The sequence below is a fragment of the Ahaetulla prasina genome, chromosome 1, assembly GCF_028640845.1.
Source record: "Ahaetulla prasina isolate Xishuangbanna chromosome 1, ASM2864084v1, whole genome shotgun sequence".
Taxonomy (NCBI): Eukaryota; Metazoa; Chordata; class Lepidosauria; order Squamata; family Colubridae; genus Ahaetulla; species Ahaetulla prasina.
The window spans coordinates 285,350,130-285,358,450 of record NC_080539.1 but is presented as its reverse complement, the minus strand read 5'-3'; the positions used below and the strand labels follow the sequence as shown (position 1 = coordinate 285,358,450).

At 34.0% G+C, this 8,321-nt stretch overlaps 1 protein-coding gene across 3 annotated transcripts in view; it reads right to left on the bottom strand.

Moving 5' to 3' along the window:
* Positions 1-5,725: 5,725 nt before the first annotated feature.
* Positions 5,726-8,321, bottom strand: part of PPFIA1 (PTPRF interacting protein alpha 1) — a 54,030-nt gene continuing 51,434 nt past the window's right edge. For all 3 annotated transcript variants that reach the window (XM_058161527.1, XM_058161532.1, XM_058161538.1), the window contains one exon: positions 5,726-7,135. The gene's annotated coding sequence lies outside the window, so the exon portion shown is untranslated. The remainder of the gene's footprint in view (positions 7,136-8,321) is intronic.

Sequence of the window (8,321 nt, the reverse complement as noted above, 5' to 3'; positions counted from 1 at the left end):
CCATTCCTAAGAGGTCTGTAAGGGGTGTGCATAAGCGTGCCTAACGTTCCTGCCCTATTGTTTCTTTTCATTATATCCAATTAATATAGTTATTACATACTTATATATATGCTTATATATCGTATAGTTATTTCATGCTTATGCTTATATATACTGTGCGACAAAATAAATAAAAATAAAAAATAAAATAAAAATGTTAATTTAATTAGCCTTAATTTACAGTATTAAATTATTAGGAGTCAAAAAACATAATTTCAGCAAAAAAAATATGCTGAAAATTCTAAAAAAGCAATCTGATTTGATTCTAAGATTGATAGGATTTGGCAAGTGGCATTTATTTTTATCCCGCATTTATCGTTTTTATAAATTACTCAAGGGCAGTGCACATATCTAAAACTCATTCTTTCTCTTATTTTACCCACAACCCCCTACTTTGAAGTGAGCTGAGGAAAAGTGCTATATAATATAATGTATTGTATATATTTATCACATTCACATTTACAGACGGGAGGTTGAACAACTAGCCTTGTGGTGTGACCGGAACAATCTGGAACTGAACACACTCAAAACCGTAGAAATGTTGGTAGACTTTAGGAGAAACCTTTACACAGTATCAACAGTAGAGACCTTCAAATTTCTAGGTTCTACCATATCGCAAGGTCAAAAATGGACAGCTAAAATCAAAAACGTCATCAAAACACAACAAAGAATGTTCTTTCTGCGCCAACTCAGAAAGCTCAAACTGCCCAAGGAGCTGGTGATCCAGTTCTACAGAGGAATTATTGAGTCTGTCATCTGCACCTCTATAACTGTCTGGTTTGGTTTTGCAACCCAACAAGACAGACACAGACTTCAGAGGATAATTAGAACTGCAGAAAAAACAATTCAACTACCCTCAAAACAACACTATAGAGCACTGCACACCAGAACAACTAGACAAAAGAACAGTTTTTTCCCTGAATGCCATCACTTTGCTAAACAAATAATTTCCTCAACACTGTCAAACTATTTACTAAGTCTGCACTACTGTTAAGCTTCTTATCTTCTCATCGTTCCCATCACCCATCTCCTTCCACTTATGACTGTATTACTGTAACTTTGTTGCTTCTCTCCTTACGATTTATATTGATATTGTTTCCTGATTGCTTATTTGTAACCTGTGACTATCATTAAGTGTTGTACCTTATGATTCTTGATGAACGTTATCTTTTCTTTTATGTAAACTAAGAGCATATGCACCAAGACAAATTCCTTGTGTGTCCAATCACTCTTGGCCAATAAAAAATTCTATTCTATTGTATTTATATAGCTGCCTATCAAGTGTGACACTGGGCTACTCAAAACAACTAAAAATATAAAAATATAGACACAACATACAACTATACTAAAACCATTGTTAAAATTAAATAAAACATAAAACATATACTAAAGTACAAATTTAAGTATTCCTAAATATATATAGGTAGTCCTTGACTCACATCCATTCATTTAACAATGATTCAAAGTTACAACAGCCTCAGAAAAAGTGACTTACAACCTGTACTTACTCTTATAAGTGTTGCACCACCCTCATGGTTAAAAGTAAAGGTTTCCCCCATCCAGTCGTGTCTGTAGGGACATTGCTCATCTCCGTTTCTTAGCCAAGTGTGCCAGTGTTGTCCGAAGACATTTCCATGGTTGTGTGGCCAGCATGACTATATGCCAAGACGCATGGAATGCTGTTACTTTCCCACAGAAGCTAAACCTATTTATCTAATTGCATGTGTGTGCTTTCAAATTGCTAGGTGGACAGGAGCTGGGCAAGTAATGGGAGCTCATCCCATCATGCAGCACTTAGGTCTCGAACTGTCAACTTTTTGCTGATAAGCTTGTCGTCTTTAAAAGCTGAGCCACTGTGCCCCTTTCACGCCTCTCATGGTTATGTGACATTTACGACTGGTTGCAGCAATGATAATGATGTGCAACCTTTTTTTACTAATTTGCTTAGTGAACACCTGAAATACAGTCACATAATCAGGACCAACTTGACCGTAACAACTTATGCAGAAATTCTAGCCTTCACTGTGGTTGTAAGTCAAGTTCTACTTGTAAAGCACAAACTACAAACCAATATTGATGAGAAAAATCTGAATATAAAAATTCTAGAATATAAAACTTTTTTCTAACAATGCAAATTTCATAATCCTTTATGCACATTTACTCAATTATTCTAAAGGCTAACCATCACACATATCTTTATAAAGCATTATAATTGTTATTTATTCAGACTTTCAGGAAAAGGCAGTATACAAATTCTAGAAAAGTGCTTGCTCCCTATTTCAGCTGTAGCCAATGGTTTCTATACATGCTGGTTGGGAAATTCTGGAAGTTAAAATTAGAGTAACAGAATAACAGAGTTGGAAGGCACCTTGGAGATCTTCTAGTCAAGCAAGTCTTCTAGCTCAAGCAGGAAACCCTGTACCATTTCAGATAAAGGGTTGTCCAATCTTCTTAAAAAACCTCCACTGTTGGAGCACCCACAACTTCTGGAGGAAAGTCATTCCACTGTTAGGAAATTTCTGACAGAACAATTAATCATTGGAATAACTTGCCTTCAGAAGTCCATCCATTTTAAAATTGCTGAAGTTGAAGAAAGTGCTGTAGAATCCCTCCCCGCTTTCTTTCTTCTTCTATTGTTCACAGTTCTTTTGTGCATCACTGGCAGAGGTATCTCCAAGCCCATGGCTGAGATGAGAGATCAGTCTCTGCCTTTCATTCTTACCAAGTTGTGTAAACCAATTAATCCTGATAAGGTATTGTTCATTAGGAGTCAATAATACTGACTCAAAGCCACAAAGATACATGTATAACATGGAAATTGGGGTAGCTGAAGGATGTAATGATATGCAGGAATGAACTCGTGAATAACACAAACCAAACAATGGTCAGATAAGAGGTGGTTGCTTCTACAAAAGAATAGGAACATGACAAATTAGGGACCTTCCCTAGTTTCTTAGACTTTTAAAGTGAGTGGAAAGAGATGTACTTTCAGACTTCAGACTATATTGTTAATATAATTTTACAGTAAAATAGAGCTAGTATTTCTGGGTGTGCTTCTTGTCTGGATGACCTCACAAGGTTGACAATGGGAAGAGTTATTTTTGGTCTACCTCACACCTTTAGATTGTTTCTTGCTCCCACCAATATACTACAGGAGCATAAACTTAGTGCTCAGTCCATATGATTCAGAAGTTGCCTATTAGATGAACTGTTGTCACTTGCTAGAAACACAAGGTGATTGGAAAATGCCCAGCTGATGAAACCACCATTTAAGAGGATGGTCTGGCTTGACATAAACACTCTGTCTCTGTAAGGTCTGTGATGTTGCATATGGGGGTTCCCACCCTCAGATGATGAGCCATGGTACCTTCCTCATGAGTTTCAACTTCTAGGAGCATGTGACATCATGGTCAGGCATGAAATTTCCAGCTATCTTTCTACTTGTGTCAATACTCACAGTTGCCGTCAATTTGCTACTAAGTTCATGGATTAATGTAAGGGTTTGCTAGCAGAATAAGGGCCTCAAGGGAAAGTGTCCTACATGCTATGGGAAGTTCTCCTGGACTCATTTTTTACCCTCCCTCCCTCTCCCCCATCCATTGCTGCCTGCCTAATGAGTCAGTTATTGTGTAGCATGGCCAGTAGTCTTGCGGTGTGAAGACTCATGGGGTATTAGGAATTTCCTGTCTCCACTGTGCAAAGCACCATTAACTCCTAAACTGCCAACTTATAACACAGTAGTTTATGTGTTGCTGCCAAAGACATCAGTACCGAAAGTTGATGAGGTTAGCAGCTATCTATATCAGGTTTGTATTAGTAGGAACTGATTTAGACTCTAAGCACTCTTAACTTCTGATGCAGCATATATTTTGTGGCTAGAAATCTAACTTGAAGTCCAACAATATTAAAAGTAGCAGACGTTGCGGAACTGCATGCCCACACAACAAATGAACTGTAGTGATCAGCATAGTGTGTGAATCCAGAATTGTATCTATTCAGGAAAAGCTAGTAGCTGAAGCAGTTTTGGGCAGGAAAAAGGTCCATCATATGGAAAAATCCCCCTACACTTAATGCTAACGAGTTTGAGGCATTTTTAAAATAAACTTCTAAGCCATTTATTATGCTTTACATGTTTCTTTAACATACTCTCTTTGCTTTTACACTAAATTTGATTTCATTTTTATTTTTAAACATTTTGAGGAATTTGTACATTGTTCCTGGATTCTATGCAATGGGAAATGTTACAGAAATAATTTTAAACATTGATAGCTGGTATGTGTTTATTACTAAATACATAAATTGAAATTGACTTCACAAGGGGATACATGGATTTTATGATCTTGCCTCTCATATTAAATTAAATGTCATGGTAGGCCTATGTAGTGTAATGCAAAATGAAATTGTGCAAATATAGAATAGAATTGTTCTCTAATGAATTTCACAAAACTCACAGGGAGGCAGGCTTCCTGCCTATTAAAAATTTATTCCAGGCACAACTACTACTTACTATCTGATTGGATGATCAAAAGAAACTAAAATTAATTCCCCAAGTCTTCATTTGCACAGCTACATAGGTTTAAACTTGACATGAATCTTTAGAGTTAAGATGAAACCATAGCTATCCTCTAAAATCTGTATACATCTTCATGTCTGTTAACTCCATTGTGACTTTTACTGTCTGGGTAAATGTGAATAATTAGGTATACTGGCATTTACAACGTACTATATTTTAAACTGCTGCACAGTTACTTTTATTGTTTTATTGATTTGTTTTATAGCAGATCATTTACTGAGTATTGTTTTATTGTATTTCTGTGTGTTGCTTTGGGTCAGAAAAAAAAAGCAGCATAAAAGTAAAATAATACTTTATGTAGCTCACAAAGCATTTTGCTCAGAGTGACTATTTTACTTGCTGTTGTGCCAAAAAGAGAGATTAGGGATGGGTGGAAGCAAAATTCCAACTTAATGATAGAAAAGATGTTACCATACAGGGAATCTGTTTGATCATTTTATATATAGCTTCAGTATGATAATGCCGAAGATTAAATTCCTTAGTCTTAATATCTAAAGTTCAGATTAAAAATGCATGCATATCAGCTACAAGTACTGAGCAGTTAAAAAACCCACACACGAGTATTTTCCATTTTTTTGCTGTTATCTGATAGTTATCTGGATTTGTGGAGTTCAGATCTGGTAGATTTAATACATGCAATCATTCCTTGGTATCTATCATTATAGCAAAGTAGAAAAACTATTAACATTTAGATTTTAAATTTCTTGATTGGTTTATATAATAGTAGTATATTATATTACATATTTGCAGACCACTGACTTGTAAAATGAAACAGATCTTATAAAACTCTCAAAGGAAGCATTAATATGTCACAAGAGATTTCATTTGCATTAATATCAGAATTACTATTTAAAAACATCTCTTTCCATTTCATCATTATAGGGTTGTGGTCTGCCCAGGTATTGGTTTCTATGTCAATTTCTTCTATATTGAGTGTTAATTCCATTGTCATCCATATCATGTGTATTCTGGACCATGATGAGTGTCTATTTGAATAAAAAGTATATTGTTTATTTTCCGGATTTCTTTCTCTCCATACATCTTTTAAGTTTATTTCCTCTACATTTTGAAAAATGATTTCGGAAGGAACTTAAAAACATCTCAAGCCTCATCACAAGATAATAGCATTTTATTGGCAGTGGAAAAAATGCTTCAGAAATTTATTGAAAGAAAGCAATAAATAATACTGTGATAAAAATAGTTCAAAGTACTTAGTCTGTACATAATTTGTTACATTATTCAAAGTACATATAAGGTTAATAGAAAAAATAGTAACAATGAATTCAAGTTGTACAATTTAAAAAGAGCCAAAACCAAAAACAGAAAAAAAGACATGCCATGTATATTATTGCATAATAAATAATGCACCATGATCTGAATCTCCTTGCTGGCTTCGTAAGATGCTATTTAAAAATGAATGATGCATTTTCTACTTATACTGTTTGCAATGACTAAAACTATTAACAACTAAAAAGTCTTGTCTGGATTTTAAAACAAGCTTATAAATATATCTAAAAGATGACATAAGAAAAGTAAGGCCTTTTTAATAGTTGCACTACCACATGCCTCCATGTGTTATGCTCTTAGCATCTTTGTCATTAGGCAGCAGTGCATCATGATTGGTCCATTAAAAGAACTGCATCAATATTTTTTCACAAACATTTTCACATCAAAACACAGAAAGGGAGCACTCTGTGTTGCCTGTCAAGTACTCTTAGTAGCTATTCTTGCTTAACAGAAAGTATTTCCATTTATGGCTTGCTTATGCTCAATCAATGAACATAGACTGTACAAATACAGCCACAAAAAGTAGTTATAAATGACCTTGTTAGGTCTCATATGTTTCATAATGTTCTAGAAATTCCCACATTTATAATTGTAAAGCAAATTATACTAAACAAAAGCCTTAAATAAGAATACACACTAAATAATCAAATGTTAAGTTTAAAAGGTACAGTTTCTAACGGAAATGGAATCAGGTACCATGCCTGCTTTGTTAATAAACATATGCCTCTCTGAAAAAAGGAATTATTTCAATTTTTAGATTTAGCTAGCATTTTTTAAACAGCAATATATATATACTGCTTGGTGTCATGATGTCTTTACAAAGATTGTAAAAAAATTTCACCTTCACTTTATTAAACTCATTACTGGTAATTACAATAATTGCATAATTTACAATAAAGCCCTATATTACTTATAGGGACAGATACATACAAGCATTACAGTACATTCAGATGAAAATACTAAAATTAACATAAAGTAATAACTTGATTGACAGACAATTCTAATAGAAAATTAAGTAATGGGACACACATACACCCACATAGATATAAGAAACATTTAATCTAAAATACTTTTTATAGTACTCACAAATTCACTCGCTAATTAAAAACTCTGTAATAAAATATTTCAAAGTGTTCATTTAACAAGTATTAACAGATTAAAGATTTCAGCTGTTTCCAAAATATGGTCATTGAGTTCAAAATGGTTCAGCTCATCTGTAGAAATAGTGCGGATAAACTGAAAGTAAAATAAACATTAATTTCAGAACGTTAGAAACTGCCATCAATATAATGAAACAAGGAAGAGCAAGTATGAAAGAAAATAATAACCTTCATTTATCACATTTCAATTAAGAAAGGAATAAAAAGCTCCCACAATCTGATTACTTAAATTACTTAAATTTAATCCCACACCCACTTCCATGATAACTAGCAATATGAAAGGCTTCACTTAGGTTTGACAAGTTTATAAGCTACAGGAATGGCTGTATATTATCTTCTCTAACTTTAGGATGATCAGAGCATATTCCATGGAAATTTGACAATTCATTGCTTGTGTTAGAATACCTTCATAACAAAAGCATATATAATATAACTATGTATGTGGCTACCTTCCTATACTTGCTATCTCTACCAAAATATATTTAGAAGTAGCAAGTGTAGTATATTTAGCTGCACCAAAAAGATGTTTTATTTACTAAACCTGATCTACTTAACATAATATTTCTCTAACACAGAATTTTTAATAAACAATACAATTTATAGCCCATATATATTTGTTGTAATTTACATATAACATATAAATATAATGAATCAGGTTTGCTTTGAGAATGACAAACCCACTTCTACTCATGGAGTAAGAGAAGCTTCCTCTGAAGAGATCAGAGCAGTAATTTCTTTTCCCTTCTTTCTGCTGCAGGTCCCCTAACTCCTTCACTGGAGTAGTTATTCAGAATACTTTGGGAAAGAAGAAGTTGGTGAAAGCCACCCACCTCACCTTTTCTCTTTCAAGAGCTAAATTTTGCAAATGTTAGTTATATTAAGCATAACATAAGCTGGTTATGTTACACAAAATATGAGTAAGCAAAATATTTAATTTCCTTAGGCCAGACCTAGACAAGGCTGGGCAAGAAGGGAGGTAGAGAGTTTGGATTTATTTTCTGTAGCACCAGAGGATAAGACAAGAACCAAGGAGGATGGAAACTTGAGAGAGAGAGATTCAACCTTGAAATAATATTAAAATATTGAAATAATATATAATATTTCCTAACTGTGAGAGCTATTAAGCTATGGAATGGCTTGCCTCCTTAGTCATGAGTCTCTAGCACTGAGGTTTTTAAGAAAAGATTGGACAGCCATTTTTGTGAGATGGACTACCAAGGTCCCTTTCAATCTTACGATTCTATGTCAGGATTACTGGTTCA